General features: G+C 44.2%; 2 long non-coding RNA genes across 3 annotated transcripts; both read right to left on the reverse strand.

The window, feature by feature from the left end:
- Positions 1 to 1,469: 1,469 nt before the first annotated feature.
- Positions 1,470 to 6,609, reverse strand: LOC111772920 (uncharacterized). Of its 2 annotated transcripts, XR_002807072.2 has the most exons (4): positions 6,451 to 6,591; positions 5,923 to 6,043; positions 4,579 to 4,685; positions 1,470 to 2,319 (listed from the first exon to the last, which is right to left on the reverse strand). It is a non-coding gene; the product is annotated as an uncharacterized lncRNA (long non-coding RNA). The 2 variants fall into 2 exon arrangements; XR_002807073.2 differs by lacking the exon at positions 4,579 to 4,685 and having other exon boundaries at positions 6,451 to 6,609.
- Positions 6,610 to 11,689: 5,080 nt separating this feature from the next.
- On the reverse strand, positions 11,690 to 19,822 carry LOC138923484 (uncharacterized). Its single transcript, XR_011437146.1, has 4 exons — positions 19,657 to 19,822; positions 15,461 to 15,669; positions 15,140 to 15,227; positions 11,690 to 15,013 (listed from the first exon to the last, which is right to left on the reverse strand). It is a non-coding gene; the product is annotated as an uncharacterized lncRNA (long non-coding RNA).
- Positions 19,823 to 20,305: the final 483 nt, after the last annotated feature.

Raw genomic sequence — 20,305 nt, forward strand, 5'->3', positions numbered from 1 at the left:
CTCTATTTTGTATGGGGGACTCCACCATGGCATGACTTGATGAGCCGTGTGTAGGTTCACGCCCAGTATATAAAACTGTGAACCCCAGGCCGCCGAAGCAGAGCACACAAACTTAACCACTACGTCACCAGGCCAGCCCTCATAATAACTCCTTTTTGTTAGGTATTTATCAAATATTTTTATGATCCACAGTAATCATTTTTATCCATTTATTTAAAAATAACTCTGTAATAAGAACTGGAAATATGAGTCACTTTATGTGTTCTCCTGAAGGAAAAGCATAGATAGCCTTTCCTTGGAATAAACCTGAGAAGCATTCTTTAGCTCCCTAAGCCACCAGAAGCAGGGAAGCTTTAGAATGAATTGACCCCTGAAGTCCTCTTTGAAGCAGGACTGGAGCCAAAAGACAAGCAGAGCTTTGATCCCCAGGCAGCACCAGCATGTCAAGCTGTGAAGTAACGATGTAGAGGTTGTCTGCAAGCCAGCAGCCAACTGCCAGGAGTTTTCTAGGAGCTAACCTTGTGGTCAACGCTTGTGGATGTCAAACTTCCAACCCTCGGCAGCTACAAAATAATAGGTATCTGTAAACGTTAATACATACATACACATACACACAGCGCCCCACTGTCTCACCTATTGTGTGTCTTGAACGAATTACTTAACCTCTCTCTGTCTCAGGTTTTTTGTCTCTAAAATAGAAATAATAATACTTTCTTCATAGGACTGAAAAGTAAATGAGCTTAGACTAAAAACACTAGAATAGACAATGCTCAATGAATATTAGTTGTTATAGTAATTCATACATATACACACACACATAGAAAAGAGAATGGAAGAAGTTTCACCAAACAGTTACTGTGGTTCTCTCTGGGTGATAGGATTATGGATGGTTTTCATTTTCTCCTTTCTACTCTTTTATATTTTTAAAACATCCTATGATGAACCTGTATTTCTTTCACTAATTTTTTAAAAACATCATTTCAGTAGAAACTATTAAAAAACTTAAAAATGGAGGTGGTTACTGCAAAGATAATAGAATTATGGATAACATTTTTAATGTTTATAAATTTATTTTTCAGTGTTTCAATTTTCTTAAATTGACTTAATGGGTGAGACTTTGAGATTCAAGGAAATGAGGATGGAGAATGAATTCATGCTCAGCCATGTGGTACAGATTCAAGATGCCATAGAGTTTCATTAGATGGTTAGATGGAGATCACTGAGGACTGCGGCAGTCATGGTGGGCTTCTTGGAGGTGTGGGGCTCAAGGTGGACAGGGGAAGATAGGGGCCTTTTCCAGAGGACCAGTTCCATTCATGTCTCTCTCTCTCTCTCCCTCTCTCTCTCTCTCTCACACACACACACACACACACACACACACATTCTTTTGAGCTCCAACAACATCAGGTGCTTAGAGAATAAAGAAAGAATCCCTATTTTCAAAAGTTTACTGCCTAATGGGAAAGGTATACACATAAACAAGTAATCTTTCAATTTAATACAGTAAATACTAACAAAGCTAAATGCACAGGTTTCAATGGAAACACAGACAAAGCGCGTCAGCCCACCCCGGAGTTCAAATTAGCTTCTTGGAAGTGAGTTTCTTGAATTCTTGAGGAGTGTCTTAGTCAGCTTGAGCTGCCATGCAAAATACCAAAGACAGGGGATTTAAACAATAGACATTTCTTATAGTTCCGGAAACTGGAAAGTCCGAGATGAAGGTGCCAGCAGATTCAGCGTCTGGTGAGAGCCCTTCCTCCTGGCTTGCACACTCTGCCTTCTTGCTGTATCCTCACGTGGTGGAGAGAGAGTGTGCTCTGGTCTCTTCCTCTTCTTAAAAGGGCACTAATCCCATCATGGGGGCTTCATCCTCATGGCCTCATCTAAACCTAATTACTTCCCAAAGGCCCCACTTCCAAATACCATCACATTGGGGATTATGGCTCCAAAATATGAATTTTGAGGAAACACAAACATTCTGTCCATAGCAGGGGAAGCGTCAATTCCAGGCATGGAGAGATGGGCATTCCCAGAGGCAGGAACAGCATAAACAAAGGGACTGAAGTGTGAGATGACACGGTATACACAGTAAAATATGAGCAGGTGGGTATTACCAAATGAATGCTCTTCAACAGCTAACCCCCCAAACACTCACAGAATCCGGTCTTCAAAGAAAAAGTCGTATGTGGGAACTCCGTAGATAAAATTAGATTGGCTGTGTAGGGCCTGTAGTGGATACCTCTCCCCAGAGGTGGCCCATGAGGCATGTCCTCACAAGGCCCAAGGCTCCAAGTGGGGCAGGGGGTAGGACTGGAGATCCTGCAGCACAGAGGACAAAGAGGGTGACTTTGCTGGAGCAGCCAGGTCCTGGGTGGCCTAAAGTACTCAGCCTTTGTAGGAATGCAGTGGGGCAACACTGAGGGAGTTTCATCTGAGGAGTGTGTGCTCAGATTGGTGCTTTGGGGAAGAGAGTGGCAGCATAAGAAGGAAGTGCCTTACTCTAGGGGGAAGGTCATAAAGGCTTGAGGGCAGAGGCTGCGCAAGGAGAGGGTGGGTTGCTGGAACACTTCACTAATACAACTTCTCAGAAGACAGTTCTCCTCTAGAGGATTCAGAAAGGGAGGCCTGGCTGCCTGAGGGGGATGTCAGCCCCTTCAGCAATCCCGCAGTCCATCATTCATACCACCGTTTTTCCACAGCCATTTACCCATGTAATCCCAACAGCCCAGCTGCATCAATACCTATTTTAAAGGTAAGAACAAAGAGGTATGTGGCTGTGGTGGTTAATTTTATGTGTCAACTTGGTCAGGCCAACATCTAGGGGTACCCAGACATTTGGTCAAACACTGGTCTGGATGTTGTTGTGAAGGTATTTTTTAGATAAGAATGACATTTAAATCAGTGGATTTGAGTAAAACAGATTACACTCCATAATGTGATGAGCCTCATACAATCAGTTGAAGGCCTTAGAGAAAAAAGACTGACTTCCCTGAGGAAGAGGGAACTCTGCCTGCAATCTGCCACTCTTCCCTGGGTCTCCAGCCTACCAGCCTCTGCCACAGATCTTGGACTGGCCAGCCTCCGCAATTGCATGAGCCAATTCCTTAAAATCTCTCTCTCTCTATGTGTGTATATATATATGTACATGTGTGTATATATACACACATGTACATATATCTATCAATATATCTATATCGATATACATTGATATCGATATTGATGTATCTATATATATCGATAGATATATATATCTCCTATTGGTTCTGTCTCTCTGGAGAACCATGACAAATACAGTGGCTTACCCCATTGTCCAGTTGCACCCTTGTCCAGATAAAGGCAAGAATAAAATGCTGATTTGTAACAATTTATTAATTTAACTTCACCACACTTCCTGCCACAATGGCGAGTTCAGGAGGTGGAGTAGGTCATGCCTGCCTGCTCAGAATCTTCAGTGATTCGCTGTAGCTTTCCAATAAAGCCCCAATGACATGGTCTAACATTCAGAGTTCTCTGTGCCCTGGGCTGGATCTCCATTCCCCATCCTACCTCTCATGACTGATAAATTGATTATTGTGCACCATATCTACTCCCTCCCCCTAATAGGATTGTAAATCCACATCCTTTGCCTTGTGGCTTGTAGTCTCCCCATGGGAGGAGGGTAGATTCCTGCTCTGTTGATTTGGGGCTGGTCCGCATAACTTGCTTTGCCCAATAAAACGCAATCAGACATGACGTATACTCGTCCTAGCAGAAACTTTAAACACTTGTGCGGTTTGGCTGAACTGAGAGTAGGTGGCCCCTAGGAAGATGGGGAAGAAGAGTGTAGAACTCTCTCACGAAGATCGTTTTACTTTTCAAGTAACAAGAGTAACAGCTGCCCCTTCTGAAACTTTTTCTTGGAAGTAGAGATTTTACGCTCTGCCGTAGTGTGAAATTGTTTCATTTTAAGCGATGAACAGCCTGTGTTTCTCGAGGGTTTGTTAAGTCACTGAGGATTTGGAATGTTTACATTGCACACCAACGGGTTTCTTTGAATCTCAACTCAGCGTGTTTGGGAAAAGTGTCTTACGATGATGCCTTGTTTTACTTTTACCATGTACCAGGGTAGGAAAAAATATCTTAACAGCTAGCGCCAACTCCCGATTTGAATATAAAATATCTTTGTTTAAGACAACAGCTTTATAGGTCATTTGGGATGGAAAGTGAGACCCTGAGACATGGGAGAAGTGGTGAGGGGGAAATGAGAGATGGGTAAACTGTCCTGTTTTAGAAATAAATAAGAATGGGGCGGGGGAGGCAGAGGGAGAGAGCTGAGATTAAAGGAGAGTGGAAAGAGAGAACAAAGAGAAAGAGCAAGATTAAGCAAAGGGCAAGAGGCTGGAACCCAGGTTGGCCGAAGCAGAGACCTCCAGTTGTCTCTAAAACCCTGTTCTCCCTTGCACAGTAATAGAGTTCCAGCTGGGCACATGACCGCCCTGTTAGAGACTACATTTCCCAGGCTCCTCGGAAGCAGCGTGATCACATGACTACATTCTTGCCAACGGAATGAGAATGGAAGTGGTGCATGCAACTACTTACTTAGAAGAAAATCGTAGTTTCCATTCCCTCCTCTTCTCCTCTTCAAATGGGCTATTTGTGGGTGTGGTTTGACCCAGCTTTGACTTTGGAGATGAGGACAGTCATTCCTAGGGAATGGCAAAGTAACGAAATAGAAGGAGCTGTGTGGTTCGAGTGACAGTGGGGAGCAAAGCTGCCACTCAGCCTGGACTGTTCACGTCTGGACTGGGAGAGACAGATAAAGCCACAGCAGTATTTTGTGGGGGGTGGGGAGGCTGAGGAGAGGATCTTGTTTCAGCAGCTTAGCCTAAATCTTAACTAATACACTGTCAAAATCCCTGGGAGCCTTTTGGAACATGGAGATAACTATTATACAGTGTTTTTAATGTGCATTTTTCTATGTTGTAAACCTTCCATCTTTTGACTTTTGGCAAAATGTCTTAGAAACGTAAAGCCCTCTGTGAGTAAGAGGCTTGGTAGAAATCAAGGAGAGTAACCAGGTCGCATAGCTGTTCCGAAAAAGCAAAGACAAGCAAGCGAACACATGCTGGATGATCCATAAACCGAAATCATTCCACAGAAGCAGGAGCTCTGAGCCAAAGATTACCATGACAATGTGAGCTCTCCTGAATTTACAGAAATCTCAGGGATGGCTGGACTTTGCACAGAATACAGAATGGAGGGGTGATCCATTCAATCTAGGTGGTAGGGGTAAGGATAACTCCAATGAACACCTGGACCAAAACAGCAATTAATCCCAGAAGGCAGGAATATGTAGTCATGGAGAGTAGAAACTCCAGAGTCAGAATGCATGCATTCCAGTTTCTACCACCTACAACTTTGAAACTTCAGGGAAGTTACTTAAAACCTAAGCCTCAGTTTCCTTTTATTTTTTTTCCTGAGGGAGATTAGCCCTGAGGTAACATCTGTTGCCAATTTTCCTCTTTTTTTTTCTTTGCCTGAGGAAGATTAGCCCTGAGCTAACATCTGTGTCAATCTTCCTCCACTTTATATGTGGATGGCCACCACAGCATAGCTGACCAGTGGTGTAGATCTGCGCCCAGGATTGGAACCCGCAAACCCAGACTGCTGAAGCAGAGTGCAGAGAACTTAACCGCTATGCCACAGGGCATCCCCACCCCCAGTTTCCTTATCTGTAAATTGGGTACAGTAATAATGTCTACCTCATAGTGTGATCATAGAGAATTAAAAGGAATAATGGATGCAAAGCGCTCAGCAAAGTGCTCTATGATGAGGGATCAATACAGATTAGCTTTCATTATTAATAATAATCATCATTAATTTCATCATAAAATTAATATGAGACCCTAACTTATTATTCAAATCTTAGAGTAAAATCATTACCTTTGAGACTCCTTTGGCAAAGTCATAGGCTCAAATATTTCTCACTTGACCTGAGGAAAGTGGGTGGGAGAAGGGTGTCCGCCAGCATTTGAGGTGTGCAGGACTCAGTTTAGTAGCTCCGCTGTTTGCGTGAGAAAGAAGAGAATTGAGAAAGGTGCCTGAGGTAGCCAAGAAGTGGCAGAACTAGGAATAAAACTGGGACTCAACCCATCATTTGAGTTCCACGGCATTTTAGCAAAGCCAGAGTGAGAACAAAATAAGAACACTTTCACCTGCAGTTTCAGGTGCCCTGGAGCCTGCCCCTCGACGTCCCTCCTCCTTCCCACTGTGTTCCCCCCCTCACTGAACCACCCACCGTCACCCAGGAACTGGGGCAGGAAAGCCACAGCAGTTCTGAACTTCCTGTTTTCCCTCAACCCCGACTTCTAATCAGTCCCCAGGTGGTGTCTATTTCATCTCCGAAATTGCTCTGAAATCCATCCACTTCTTCCTCCCTCCACTCCCACCAGCCTGCTTCAAACCACCCACAGTAGCCTCTTAATTGACGTCCACACTGGCTTTCTTCATTTTCCTCTCCTTTCGGCAGCCATAGGGATTTTTTAAAACGCAAACATAATTAATTATTCCTGTCCCTGCATGATGCTCTCGTTGGCTTCCCGCTGCCCCAGGATGAAGTTCAACCAGCCTACTGTGTCAGCGTCAGCTTATAACACTCCCCCAGCTCTCGAAGCTCAAACCACACTACACGGTTTTTCTGTTTCTAGAACAGAGCTCCCAGCCTTTGAGTGCCGTTTCCTCTGCACAGGACACTGTTTCCTTCTCCACTTCCCTTCATCTAACTAACTCGTTCATTCAAAAACATTCGTATCAAGCTCCTACTATATGCTATGCAATGTTCTAGGCCACAGGGATAAACAGCCTTTTTTGTGCCATGAGCTATATTGGCAGTCTGGTGAAACCTATGGCCCCCTTTCTCAGGCTAATACTTTTTTTTTTAGGGTGATGAATTTTATTTAAATATCACTTTGTATCATTGTTTAGTTATTTCACTGGAGCCTTAACGCAAGCCTGTGGTTAGACACGGGAGATGGTATTGTACCCCCTCTCTTTCCCAGCACATTACAAACAGAGTTGAAAAGACTATTGCGGTGAACACTGGTACGGTAGGCAGAACAATGCCCCCCGACAAGACGGACATGCTCTAACCCCTGGGACCAGTGAATTATGCTATGATATATGGCAAAAAAGACTTTACAAACAGAATTAAGGACTTTAATATGGGGAGATTATCCCTACAGGGAGATCATCCTGGATTATCCGGGTGAGTCCAACATAATCACATGGGCCCTTAAAAGAGGAAGAGGAAGGAAGGCAGAAGAGTTAGCCAGAGAGATAAGATGGAAAAGAGGTAGGAGAGATGTGAAACATGAGAGGGACTCGACCCACCGTGGCTGGCTTTGAAGATGGAGAAGCGGACTGCTACGGGTCGAGCTGCCTCCCAGGCTGATGCTTTTTGAATGCATAAAATAAATATAGCTAATTAAAAAGAAGCCAAATGCATTGAAATAGTTACCAAAATATTTTTAAATTGTGATATAGTAAGATATATGTTTCTTTATTATTGCCTTAAATAACAAGATCTAGCAGTGGGTCTAAAAAATCCTGTAAGTTCATATTCGTGATCAGTGTAAATGATATTTCAAGACATCTGTAAAACGGTTGTGTGTGACAGTCTCAAGTGCGGTTCGTAAGACTGTGGTTTGTTGTTGATGAAGGAAACGCTCAATTTCAGTTAGGAGTTAGTGAAAATAAAGACGTCATTTTTTTCTGTCCAAATTCATAGAGCCCAAATTCTACCCACAGACTCTACAGGGTCCCCAGAATTAGGTTAAATCAGAAGAATACAGGAGGAAACACAGGAGCTGATGTTCTGGTTGGGAGGGGCCTGATGATAAACACAATAACTTCAGATGGTGATGAGCTGTTTAAAGACAATGAACAAAATAGTTTCAGATTATAATGAGTTATTTAAAGAAAATAAATAAAATGGTAGAGGTTAACTAGTAACTAGGGTGGTTGATTAGCATGATTGGAAAAAAAATCCCAAGGAGGTGACCTCAGCTGAAACGCGAAGGAAGAGAGGAGCTGGTCTCATGAAAAGCCAGGCAAGAGCGTCGCAGAGAGGACAGTAAGAGGCAGGCCTGGGCTTGGCAGAGAAGGGAGATAAGTCAGAGAAGCAGGCACACGTCAACCCTAGAGGCCAGCAAAGGAAGACCTTGAGCTTCTTCAGTTCCCTTTTCTTGAAAATTAGGATGGCGTTGACACCAACATCCAGGGCTTATGCTGGAAGGCCTTGAGACAATGTGAGCAAAAGGACCTGGTGAACCAACACACCTTGGGAGCTTCCCAGGGGTCATGCATCATCTTATTTTACCCTATGAATGCATACTGTTGTCCTGTGAAGTGCATACTGTTAGGGTCTCCATTTCTGCGACATGTTGGTTAAGTCGTTTGCCTAAGGTCACATAGGTGATATACATGACAAAGCTGGGGTTCAGATGAAGCCATTGACTCCAAGCCCTTTCACTGGACGACCACCCTTTCTACCTCTTATCTGGATAAGATAGATAAATACAGCATAAATTCTTTCAAATCAAATTCATCCACCTCCCCAGCGGCTCTCACGACACACCTGTCTATGATCCTTTCCCCTTTGCAGAGCAGCATCTCCCAGGAGGAGAAATTAAACATCCAAAAGCAGCAGCTAAAAGCTGCAGGGCCCTAAGGGAAGCCACTTAGCCCTAATTTCCTGTTAAAACCAGCATAACCATGGCAACCCACTCCCAGGGCTTTTATTAAAGAGTCTAACAGTGAAAATTGGCCTAAATCAGTTTAAGGAGGAGAGGCGTTCCATTCTAAGCGCTGGTTCCATCCTCCCATAGCACCCTGAGGTGCTAAAAGCATCCCGCGGCAGGGCGGCCCGCCAGCCCACTAGGGACTGCTCCTCCTTTGGTGACAGCAGAAGCTCCGGTGAGCACTTCTGTGTACTCTTGGGTCTGTCTCCCTTCCTAGAGAAGTTTCTCTCCCAAAGTTGTTAAGGGTCTAAATGAGAGGTCACATGTGTGCTGTATTCACTTTCCTAAAATAGCCCAACTCAGCCAGGAAGTGTCTCCTGTCCAGTTTCGAGGAGACGAGACAGAGGGAGAATCAGGAAGAGGGGAGAGTTGGGTCAAACCTTCTCTATTTTCTCCCTCACTCTTGGTTTTCTCTTCCTTTTGCCATCTGTCCAACAACTTGACCTCAGAGCCTTCCTCTCAAGATGCCTCTTGGGATCTCCTTCTAGTTGGCGCTTTGGCCTAAAGTATTTGGAGTACAGGTTCTTCAGGCTTCATCGAGGTATGTGGGGGCAGTAGGAGACCTGCCTCCACTTGCTCCCTCCAGGATGAGAAGAAACATCAGTAGCTCTGTACCCTGGTTTGTGTGAGGGCTTCATGCACTTCACTAAAACCTTACTGGATTGGGAAACATTCCAACACCCTGGGGGCAAAGTGCATTCGGTGCACGGTGGGCAACTTACATTAGGCCAAGTGGTGCATCTGCCCACCCCTTTTATTTTGCTATCACCAGCAAGACTGAGGAGGCCCCAGAAATGACAGAGGTGAACTTTTTACTGAGTCTCCATATGGCCCAACCCTGTGCTAAATGCATTACTTCCTTTAGACTTAATTACATTATGAGGTGTAGACATTATCTCATCCAATAAAAAATTGTCTTATAGGACAGGAAACTGATACAATAACTTGTCTGCGATCACTCAGGGTTTTAAGCTCAGGACATCTGACTCCATGGCTTTTATTTTCCCAGATATTGTCCCCTGGTCAAAGAATGGGTCTAGATCATTGCAGCAGTGATTAAACCAAAGTTTACTTTAGGTCCAGAATTGATTTGTCAACATGAGGTGACATGGGTAATGTTGTGTCATGGGGACTCTTACACATTACCATAAAATGATCACAGATACCTTTGTAAATGGAAAATATTAACTGCCCCTAATCTTGCTATAGGTGCCTCATGGAAACACGGGAATGACTCATACCCACTGCAGAGACCCAGTGGTGGCAGCAGCCTCCTTTTCTGATGTGGCTTTCCTCTCAAGTGTATCTTGCCAAACTGCTAGAGAGAAATAAAATTCCTTCCATTGGACTAAATTCCTACTCATCTTGGCTGCAGCACATAGGAGGGAGGAAAAGCAAAGAGAATTAAAGAGAGCGAGTGGGTGAGCTTCTAGCTGTGGCTCCTAAGGAAGATGGGCTTCCCCAACCTGCCACTCTGCCACTCACGTTTGACAGATGGAAAATACACTTAGAGGTGGGTGGTTCCCCTCAAGCTGTCTTCACAACACAACAGACCTTGAGCTCTACCAGGAAAAAATAACACTATGAAATAAGAACCTTGCCAGAAGAAATGAGGGGACCACTTGTTGAGTTTGTTTCTCAGCCTCTTACGAAGGACCCCAGCACCTAGAGCCTTCCTGGGCCCTGGGCCCCAGCATAATCAGGGCACTCACTTCCCTCTTTTTGCTTCGTATTTCCCTCCCAGATGGCAGCTCCCTGAGGAGAGGCATGCAGCTCCGTGTCCCATTGTTTCTCCAGCGCCCAGCGCAGCGCTCTCCACACAGTGGGTGCTCAGCACCCTTTTGGTAAATAAACTCATGAAACTCTGAAACCTAGGGTTCAGCTTAAAGAGTCCTTTGAAATCAAACCCATTTTCTCCTGGGAAACGTAGGCCCTTAGCTTAAGAAAGTACGGGTCGTGCCACATGAGAACAGAGGCTAGAGTGGGATCAGAGCAGATGATGGCTAGAAAGACTCTGAAAAGGAAAAGGATGTGCCAAAAGACCACGAGCAGTTTTGCAACGTGATAGGAAGTGCTGCTCCACATTTTCAATGCCTGCTTTTATTTGGGTTAAGAACATTTCTGTTTCCTTTGCTTGATTATAAGACTTACATCCCCACCTAGGTACACGCAAACTCAAGGCTGAGGACTGGGAGGCAGCATGGTGAAGGGTACGAGCAGCCAGGACCCTCACAGTGCCATGTCTGTACGTGTGTATATGTGTATATAAGCCTATGTGTCTGCCCATAGACCTATAGAGTATACATACTCCAATCATAATCACAGCACCACTGAGGCCTCGGAGGCTGTCCCTCAGTCAGTAACATTTCTCTTCCCTATCCAGGTTCTCGACAAGTTAAGAAACAAAACAGAAGAGAAAGCCTGAAGCCAACATGTCACCTTTGTTACTGATAATGCTAAATAGAAAGACATGGCTTAGTGTGAGAACTAAATGAGCTTGCTTCCTGGGCCCCGGAATGATGTGGATTTCTCACCCATTCTCAGCGCTCACCAGGGGCAGGGGGTGGAGAGAGGCCAGGGTGGAGGAATTTGCTCTGGAAGGACTTTCCCCATGAAGGATCAGAGGAGAACACACGCTCTCCTTGGCTATTCCTAGCCCCGAGGGAATACAGAGAGAACTGAGCTAAACATACCCAGTTGTTTTCCCCAGTCTACCAGAGTGATCAGTCACTCCACCTCCAGGGTGTGGAGTACATAAAAGGGCACAGAGAGAGAGACCAGAGTTGGACTAATCAAGCTCCCTTCCCAGGAAGGCAGCATCAGGAATGAGAAAGATGTGTTCCCCCACTGGCAAACATCTGTAGCATTATTCACACAAATGAAATGTTTGTTTACACATTGTCTCCCAACTATGACCAGAAGCCCCTTGAGGGAAGGGATTGTGCTTTATTTATTTATCTTTGTCAAAGCCTTGTATTTGGAAGGCATGCAAATGTTTGCTGAATGAATATGGACGTGGAACCTAAATAGTCCTAGGGTTAAATCTCCTTCTTGGCCAATTACTGTGGAAATGTGAGCAAATTAATTACAGAGATTGCAAACAGAGGACTCACAAACTACATCCAGCTCAGACATGATCTATTTGGCCCGCAGAGTGTTGGCCCAACCTTGTCTTAAAAGATTGTAAATAAGTTGACAATACTTAAAACTCAAGAGATTTCACATAAAGATCTGGATTTCGGGCATCTCCTGAAACCTTGGAAGCTTCACATGGTAGATTGATAGCAAAAACGGCCTCAATTCTTTACCCTCCCCCACCTTCGTCCACACATTTTGCAATGTCAATTTACAATTCTTCCCATAAAGGGTAGAAATCTATATCCTCACCCTTTATCTATGAATCAGCCTTGTGACCTGTCTTGGCTAATAGAATATAACAGAAATGACAGTGTGCCAGTTCTGAGCCTGGACCTAAGAGGGCTTGTATATATACTTCTTCTCTCTTTCTTGGAAAACTGGCAAGACTCCAGGTGAACAAGCTGGAGCTAGCCTGCTGGAGGATGAGAGACCATATTGAACAAAGACAAGCTGTCTCAGTTGTCCCAGCCAAGGCCCAAGACATGTGGAGGAGCCAGCCAAGATCAGCAAAGCCAACCCACGGCTAACCCACCAGCTGACCACACATGCCTAAGTGAATCCAGCCAGACTAGAAGAACTATCCACCTGATCCATGGATTGTGGACAATAATAAATGCTTATTGCTTGAAGCCACTGAGTTCTGGGGTAGTTTGTTACATAGCAATAGCTGCTTGATACGCTTGGCCATGTTGCACCTGCTGTCGCTCATGGCAATACTTGGCTGGAACGAGCAGCCCCTTGAGATGAGGCATGAATTTTGCAGCTCCCCACTGTTCCTGCCACTGTCCCCCTGACCTTGTCTCTCTGACACAGTAGCTGAGTGACAGTTGACATTATTATTCTTGAGCTGTTGTTTTTCTCATCATAGGGGTAAGTGTAGACTTAAATACTTCTTAGAACCATGACTATCCATAGAGATTGAGAGAGCTATATATTCTAAGCAAAATGAGACAGTGGAGGGAAAAAATATCCTCCTACTCCAAGTCCTTATATGTACCTCAGTTTGAGCTCTTGATTTAAAGCCGCTCAGCCTCAGTTTTCTCCATAAATGGAGTGAAATACACATGCCTCAGAAAATTATTTAAGCATTGAGTTAGGTTTAGCAGAACAGCATAATGGTTTAGTGCATAAACTCTGGAGCTAAATTGCCAGAGTCTAAACCCCAGATTTGCCATTTACTAACTGAATCCATGCATAGTATCTAGACACATGCAAACTGCCCCCGATAGGCGTTCAGTAAAGCCACTTGAGTCCCTTTCCCCTATAAGAATTATTTCTAATATTTACATTATGCTAGTAAGTTATTATCAATCAAAGCTAACTTTAAAGGAGACTATTATTTTAGAAATATCCTAAGAACTGATAGTGGCCAAAACAATGTCAATTTGCTAAATGTTAAGTAACTTGCACAAGAATTATAGAATATTTATACCTTCTGATTAAGGTATAAACAACTTCTGAAGATACACAGAGAAATAATATAAATGCAAAAATATTTAAATATTTATAGCATCCACTCATACAATGAAATATTTAGCCATAAAATACATATCACCATGGGAAAATATGGAAATTTGTTCAGAAAATAATATTAAGTGAAAAAATATATACACAAAATAGTATATACACAATAATTGCAAGTCTACAAAAATATAACTACACAATGAAAATGACTGAAAGAGAATATTGGATAATATAAATAGTTGCCATCCCAAGTTTATAAGATTCTAATAAAATTATTGACAAGCATACTGCAATTTTAAAACTTGGAAAATGTAGATCATTATAGTACACTATCATAAAAAGTAAGTATTTGTAGGCCATTACTCAAAGTGAATCCCTATATATTATTTTATCAGTATTTATCAATAAATTTAATTGAGTATTGATATGTTTTATTGGTAGACATAAGAACAAGCTATTATATAAGCAAAAAATTTTGTTCTCTTGAAACCTGCCATTTGAACGCTTACTCTCAGGATCTTTCCCCCACTCCCAAACCCACATTCATCCCTCTTTGTCGTTAAAAACCAAACAGAAGGAAACAAAATTCCAACCCTCCCAGCTCCAGGTCAGACTATATCAGGGGAATCAGACAAAGGTTGCGTCCTCGCCGATTACTCTGCCATGAGAGCAGAGTGCTGCGGTCAGCCACCCAGTTGGAACAGCGTCATCCCTCTTCTCCCTGGTTCCAAGTTGTTTGCTGGAACATTCACACCCAGTGTGTCACCGTCACACTCAGCTTTCGGCATGTCCGCCTCTGGTTGCACGTGGAAAGGAAGCTCTCCCTCCTCCTGGATGCTCCCACTGAGGCGAAGCCCCTCCATCCACTCCAACACTCTTCCAAAGCAGGGTTTGGATGCTTTTGTGGTTTACGTTCACAATGGGGGAAGGAAGCTAATAAATAAAGACAGCTTAATTGACGAGCGGGTGCAACTCGGTTCTCTTGCTGTTTCTGGCCAGTCAAATATGGATTCTGGTTTCTCTATCTGCAATATGGGTTGATTCTCTTTGGCCTTTCCTACTTCACAGGTGGTGGTGGTGGTGGTGAGAGCAGCTAGTGAGTTCATACTATGTGCCAGACCGCATGCCAGGCTCTTAACACTCATTTTTCTCACTTAATCCCCACAGAAACCCATGAGAAAGGTATTTGTATTATCCCCAATTTATGTTTGAGACAACAGGGGTTCAGAGGCGCTGCCTAATTTGCCTTTGGTCACACAGCTAACAAATGGCCATGAAAGAACTTCAATTCAGATCCATCTGATGCTAAAACCTGGCTTTTAAGCTTTAAACCATATGCCCTTAATGAAAATTTCTAAAATGTCACAGGAAAGCACGTTAAATATTCAAAAAGCCTGGCAGAGACATATTAAAAGAGGAATGGAAAGACAGTTTCATGTTATTATTCTTTGTATGGGGCTCCAAAATAAACTTCATTTCTGAAACAATCTTTCCTATTTGTCAGGAAGTAAAACAAAAAAAATTTTTTAAAAATTGCTCTCATGGGCCAGCTTGGTGGCATAGCAGTTAGGTTCACGTGCTCCACTTTGGCAGCCAGGGGTTCACAGGTTTGGATTCCAGGTGCAGACATGGCACTGCTCATCAAGCCATGTTGTGACGGCATCCCACATAAAATAGAGGAAGATTGACACAGATGTTAGCTCAGGGCCAATCTTCCTCACACACACACACAAAAATTGCTCTCAACCCATGGAACTTACAGTCATGTGAGATCAGCTCAGAGCACCATAAGGGACCTTCACGGTCATAGAGGCCAGTTGCCTCCTTTCATAACTGAAGACACTGTAGCTGGGAGAGCAGAGGGTCATGGTAAGACCACACACAGCTCCAGTCCAAGCCTGATTCTGCCAGGTCCCATTTGGTTTTCTCCTGGCCCCTTCTTCAGAGCTTTAACTTCTGTTCAGATTGTTCTTGGAAGCTCTGAAAAATTCACCTGCCCCCCTCCCTTCTTGTGTCTGTCCCTCCCCCAACCCCCACCAACCACATCCTTGGGCCCTAGGTCATTGTCAAGCTGTCTGTACTTGCTGGGCTGCCTGCTTTCTCACATCTCTGCAGGCAGGTACAGGAAGGGCTGCAGGGGTGACCTTTGGTTAAACTGTGAGAGACTCCCTCCGGAGCCCAGCTGTTCTCAGCTCATACTCCAGTAGTCTCATCACTCTGCTGCAGAGAGCGGGTCCCCGTCATGCGAAGGCAACTGCAGCCGAGGCGTCTGCAGAACAGCATCTCCAACCTTTGCACAGATTCAAGCAGGAGCAAAGGAATAAAATATAACTAAACGAAATAAAGAGCTAGAGATACAGCTAACGAAGGCCCCAATCTTTAACCTTTCACTTGATTCAAATGGAAAATTCTCTCTGGAACACACTGCCATCAAGGCTTTGCCAACACCTTTCAGATGAGGCTGCTCTTGAGAAGGTCACTACTACATTAACAAATCCAAGGGACAATTCTCCGTGCTCTTCCACTTGAACATCACTAGCGTTTGACACAGTTGAAGACAGGGTCAGTGCCCAGATAATGATTTCACTTGGCTGAGAGGTTCATCAGTGCCCTGGTGACAAAGGTTTCGTAGTTAACGCCAAAGTGGACCGGCATGCTTAGTGGCTGTTGAATATATATTTGTGCTTAAGTTAACTGTATATAGGTCCCTCCGTGAAATAAGTTGGATTCTTCTCAACTTAGCTTTTTTATTGTCTTTAGGAGGTGCCAAATTTATCAAGTCTGTATAATTCTGTTAACAGAAATCTGCTACACCTATGAGGATGAGAGTCTTCTGTGCATCAGGAGTTGCGTAATTTAGTGGTTTAAGGTCACAGACTTACTGGAATCTTCTGGAGCCCCACTGTCTAGGTTCGGATTCTGCCGCTGAGGCTTACCAGCTTAGAGAACAAGAGAAACATAAAACATGAAAGGCTAACACCAGCAGTTGCATGAGCTGTTCACTGCATAAAAGCGCTCAGCCAACGAGGGAGTGGTGGCTGCAATTCTGCCCATGTTCCTCTCACCAAACCCTGTGTCCAGTGCAGGGCTACGTCCACCTGAAGGAGAGGCATGTGCCCATGAGATGCAATCTTATGTCCACCTGCTTGCAGGGGTGTGTGCCCATGAGACGTGTCTCTTCAGAGGAAGTGACTTTTTCTAATTTACACAAAGGTGCCAAATGGCCTCACAGCAACTCAGAAACTGGATTGTCAAGAGGCAACTCTGAAATCGGGACCTCTGTCTTCAATATCATTTGGTCAAGAGGTCAGTTACATTCAGGATCCCAATGCCTAGAACACTACCTGGCACATAGCACTCAACAAATATTTGTTGAATAAATGAAAATACAACAATCTGAGAACAAGACATAAGTACTGAATGTTGTGGAATATAACAGTGCTCCTCAAAGTGTGGTGCAGGAACCCCTGGGGCTCTCCAAGACTCTTTCAGGGGACCATGAAGTCAAAACTAATTTCATAATAATAATAAGGGCTTACTTGTCTATTTCACTCATTCTCTACAGGTGAAGAATTCATTGATACAGTTTAGATTCCAATTTGTAAGTAACCTTTAAGAAACTATAACGTATCGATTTTTGGAGTACTATCAAAGAAAAACATCCACAATGATCTGAAAAGGCTATTAAGATATTTCTCTTTGTTCTAACGACACATATGCGTGAAACTGAATTTTCTTCATCTATTGCATCCGGAACTACAAATTGCAAATGGCACCAGATTGAATGCAGAAGCGGATACAAGATCCAGCCATCACCTATGTGTTTAGACATTAAAGCAATTTGCAAAACTACAAAACAATGGTACTCTTCTCATTCAAATTTTTTGTTTAGGAAAATATAGTTATTTTTTGTTTAAGAAGGTGCTATTTATGTTAACATTTAAGGGATTTATTATTGTGACTTTAAATGAATGAATATATAAATATTTTGTCATTTATCCATTGTAATTTTAATTTGGTTAATATTAGTAGCTACAACTCACATCAACAAAACTCTTTAGGTTTTTCAATGATTTTTGAGAGCATGAAGTGGTCCAAGACCAAAAAATTTGAGAACTGCAGATATAAAGCAAACTAGATTATCAGAATCACCTGTGGATTTTAAAAATACAGATTCTGGGCCCTACCTCTCTTGATTCTAATTCAGTAGAGCTGAGATAGAACCCTAAGAATTTGTATTTTATAAGAACTCTCCCAGTAATTCTGATCGCCAGTCACTGGTAGAAACACTAAATACAATGGAAGTTTGGGGACCTACATCCCCGAGGTGGGTCTGTACTACAATGGCCAGAGAAGCCTTCAGTTATCCAACAAACATTTACCAAGCACAGACTCAGTTCCAGGCAATGTTCGGTACATTGTCAGACACAGGCCCTGTCTGGAAGAAATTCACTGACCAGTGGGAGAGACAGACAGGGCAGGAAAGAGTTCCAGCACACCGTCATGGGGTTCGTGATGGGGAAAATGCGGTGCTGCGAGAACACAGAAGCTGGGTGCCCCACTTCAAAGAGCTGGCCTTAAATGATGGAAGGTTCTGGGAAATCAAGGGGAAAGGGGCGACAAGGGCCTAGATTATGAGCGATGACCTGGAGGCAGATGGTCATGATGCCCACGTGGTGGGCGGTACGTTGACCAGCCTGGCTGGCATGGAGGGCTGGCTAGAGAACAGAACAAGATAAGGTCAGAAAGGTTGAGTGGGCCAGACGATGGAGGAGCTTAACTGCAATGAGCTGCTTGGAGTTTGGTGAGATATGATGAAAGACACGTTTTAGGATTGCAACTCTGGTGACATAATGGAGGGTGAGGGGCTGAAGAACGGGAAACCTGCTAGCTGGTGATTAGAATAACGTAAATCTGGGAGCCATCCAAGCCAGGCAGGAAAATAAGCAGCAATGTTCATGCCCATGGTCTAAAAGAAATTAGATAATCTGCTGAAAATCAGACAGTGGGACAAAATAAATTTAATAAACCCTCCCTGAACTTTCTCTGCCCTCTTTGTTTGGATTTCATGAATTATTTTACAGCAGTGGTTCTTGAAATATCAGGGTCATGGACTCTTTTGAGAATCTGATGAAATCTTTAGACACTCTCTCCATGGAAAAACAATGAATTAAGGCAAAAAATTGTGTGTGACTAGGCACGATTTTCTCCACTCTCATATTCATTTGCCCTCTTATCTTCTTTTCTCCTTTTCTCTAAAAGAAGCGTCATTAGGTAAGAGAAAAAAAGAAAAAGCTTCTTTCAGCAGAATAAGGCACCAGAGCTTTCCAGAAAGAGGAAGTGAGCATTATCAGCAGAAAGGCTGGGGGCAGAAATTTCACTCTAAAGTCCAGGGAGCCTCTTCCTGACGAACAGGGACAGAGTCCAATTTTGGTGGAAGAGGAGGGGTGAACTAGATTATGCAAGGTTTGAGCGATGCCTTGATGGAGAAAGTCAAGAGCTGCACTCGACGAGTAAGGTGACGGCCTAGTAATGAGGCTTTCCTTCTGGAAACGGACCATACCTTTACACCCACCAGACATTATAGCCATAACTAAGGGAAGGTTTTACCTCTTCACTTATCTCAGTTCCTTTGTGAGCCCTCATCTTCCACAGCATTTGGGACCGGTCTTCTCCTAGTCAGGCCTGCTGGTCACAGTTGTGCAGGCTGTTCACTGAACAAGCCTCTAAGCAGATAAGACAGTGGAGACCGAAACCCAGCCTGTGCTGTGCGTGCAGAGCTCTGTGAGGGCTGGCATGAGACCATGTGCACCCAGAGCAGGCACCATTTTCTAATTCTCACAAAGGCACCCTGCAGGCGAGCAGCACTGTGCCACCTGCCTAACTCTCTGCTCTTTCTCTTCTCCTGACTCCTCCTCTTCCCTTTACCACAGAGGACCATGGCAGAGAATTGTCAGTTTGTAAGTCTCCACAACACAATATGGGCTGGGAGCACTGGCCAGACTCCCATCTCCCCTCCTCCCTCTCCCTTCACTCTGCTCCTCCATCTCCCCCTCACGTTCTCTCCCAGAACCTCTTATGTATGGACTTCACTTTCTCAGAAAAAGCAGATGGAGGTTGAAGGAGAAAAATTACCCACTACATGACAAGTGTACTTCTTCTACCAAGAGCAGAAAGAAAACAGACCCAGACAGAATACAGCAGCTTCCCTCCCCGACTCAGCCCAAATCTCGAGCTAAGAGAAAAGCTGTGAAAAGGGACAGCCCATAAGCGGTACCTGAGCAACAGCCACAGCACGAAACCGCAGGACAGCTCTGCCTTCGCCCACAGCTGTGGGGTGAACAGGCTTGGTGGGGTTCCAGATCACACACCTGCTGTGGCTCAGGCTCCGGTGTGAGTCTTTCAGCCAGAATGAGCCCCAAGCTCATTCTAGTTTAATTCCCTCCCCTCTGCCTTAGGAGGAGCTTTCAAAGTGTGGGAAATGCGAGCATTACCCTACATGCAAGCCCGGCTGACTTACCGCTTCAGGCAGCCCCCTACTTCCCCTGAGGGACTGGGCTCCTGCTACCACGGAGAGCCCCTTTCCTGAGTCCTGTGATGGGTCTGCTCCTTCTAGTCTCATTCCTGCGAGAGTAAGCTAAGGCCCAGAGCTTGATTTGGAGCCAAGTAGTGTTACTGAACCAGTAGCACTGGTCCATTTTGCCTGCCTTGTGAGATGCCAATCACTGAGACGAGTTTGCAGCAGAGAAAGAGTTTATTCACGAGGCAGCCAAGTGAGGAGGTGGGAGAAGAAATCTCAAATCTGCCTCCCCAAAAAATGGGGATTAGGGATATTTAGGGGCAAGGTGGTCTGAAGTGTGAGGATAGATGATCAGAGGTAAGGAGAAGTGAGGTAATTAATGATCTGCGCAAGTGTACTAGGGCTT

Source organism: Equus caballus, chromosome 3 (assembly GCF_041296265.1).
Source record: "Equus caballus isolate H_3958 breed thoroughbred chromosome 3, TB-T2T, whole genome shotgun sequence".
NCBI lineage: Eukaryota > Metazoa > Chordata > Mammalia > Perissodactyla > Equidae > Equus > Equus caballus.